Here is a 2,413-nt window from a genome sequence, read left to right on the forward strand (position 1 = left end):
AGAAGGAAGCAATTGTTTTTAACGGAAGAAGAAATAAAAGAAGAAACAAATCCGATAAAAATATCTCGTCGTTGGAATGGAAAACGAAAGATTGCACATATTGTAGAAAGAAAATTAATTAACGAATCCGATTAATTGTCCGTTATCGAAAAATTGAAATTAATCATCGCAAGATTTTCTTTTCTTTAAAAAAAAAGAAAAAAAAAACGACGAAGAGAAGTCTTTATTTCTCGACTGTTCATCATCATCGATGCACAAAGAATCGCGATATCGTATCGATATCTCCAGATAAAACGTGCAGTCTTACTTGAGCTATCGTTACGAGAAAAGAAAAGAAGCGAGGAGGGAGGAAAAAAAAAAAAAATGTAATAAAGCGGATTCTTTGGAAAGTTTACATACCGCTTTGACTGAAAACACTTGCTCTGAAACCAATATACCGAGGGATTACAAAGTTTCCGCCTCGAAGTTACGTCGCATCGCCATTAAAGTTCGCCAGTTACCATCGGAAAATAATCCGCGTACCATGAGCCCGACGTCGTGTATTTAATTGCTTGTTCTTTCTCAGCCGTTCTAATTTCTCAACTGGACGGAAAAATTATTCACGGATTGCTGAACTCGAATTAAATTTTACGAGTATTAGCGATGAAATTAACTTGCAACTTGTTTCTTCTCTCTCTCTCTCTCTTTCTCTCTCTAGTAGTTTCAATTTTTGTTCGTTCGAGGATAAAAAAGAAAAAATTCTTACGTTACGATTCGTTCATAAAACGTATTATGAAAAAAGAAAAAAAAAATTTTCACGAGAGAAACCAGCTTTTTATTTTCTCGATGGTTATAAATTTGTTGAACATTCAGACAATACTCTCACTTATACAGTCACGGGTGTACTTTGAAATTGTGATAAACGCGAATATATAATTCATATCCTTGACTTGCTAAAATACATAAAAGGGGGTTATGATTATTAATGGCTCGTTTCTTGGTTCCGCAATTTTATTGTATTATGCGCTGTTTACACGTGTACACAAGCGACCTGAAAAAATGTAGATTCACTACGAATAAACGTTACGAGTAGACGAAAAAAAGAAAAAAAAGAATGTTATATGATTTATATATCGTGAATACTATTTCAAAATCTTTAAACACGAAGTTTAACAATTATAATATTTATAAATTGCTTAAAATTACGTTGAATCTTTTTTTATTCAAATAATGGATTGAGAAAAAAATATTTCGTTCATATTTGGTACTGATTTATTGTGTAATAAACCGTTTAACACTAATCTTCTCGTGTTACAATCTCTTTGGCGATTTACACATATCCGTAAAAATATTATAATCTACAATAAAGATCGCCGCCATTTGACAGCGCTGCAATCGACAAGTAATCGTCATCGTATACTCGTATTAATCACGTGTATTTCAATAGAAATAACATCTAACAATTTGAATCAATTACAATCACGAATGTTTATTCATATTATTTTTTAATTAAATAAACAATAGATACGAATATACCGATTTAATTGTCGATCAGGTGGTGTCAAATGGACGATAACTCTGTGTCATAAAATGTTTCATAGATTATATAGAACGATTACCAGTGACGAATAGTTGAGCAATCCAATGGAATTAACTAGAGTGGAGAAGATACGAATCGAAAAGTTGTGTAGAGACGCTTCTTTCTTTTTCTCTTCTTCCTTCTTCGAATAAACGATAATAATATCGATGATGTAATAGTAATAAATAATGTAGTATCATTGAAAACGGATAAAAAAGATTTTTCATCGTGTTTTCTCGTTCGTCGTGTTATCGAATAGGGGAAGGGAACCTCGTTCGTCAATTTCAGTTTTCAAAATTTCTTTTTGATCAGGGATGTACATCCGACGATACTCGAACCTGTGCAAATAATTAAAGAATAAGATCGATGCCTGTGATTTCTATTAATTCACAGCTTATTATAACAAAGCAGATTTAATTTTCAATCGTATAAGGACGGGGATCAATGATAGAAAAAACGAGTAATAGTATCGACAAGTGAAAAAAAGTGAAGTGAAACAATGATAAATCACTTTTTACCAATGAAATGATAAAAACACAAAAGATTTTACAAAAATAACGAAGAACGTATCGGAATTTTTATATGACGACGTGTCGAATTTTTATCGAGAAATTTTTTTTTTTAAAATCGATCAATGTAAAATTTATGTTCAATATAATATATCATGTGATCGAAATATGTAAAAGCTACGTTCTACGAATCATCGTCAATTCAAATATTTGCACGAAACACAATTTCCCTTAGATAAATATAAAATATTCGCATATTCCAAAAAAAATAAATAAATAAATTAAACCTCGAAATCTGATAAAATTTGCATGAAAAAAAAACGAAATAATATAAAAAACATGCAAG

The sequence above is a fragment of the Apis laboriosa genome, unplaced genomic scaffold (genome assembly GCF_014066325.1).
Source record: "Apis laboriosa isolate Shangri-la unplaced genomic scaffold, ASM1406632v1 scaffold35_cov144, whole genome shotgun sequence".
In the NCBI taxonomy this organism is placed as follows: domain Eukaryota; kingdom Metazoa; phylum Arthropoda; class Insecta; order Hymenoptera; family Apidae; genus Apis; species Apis laboriosa.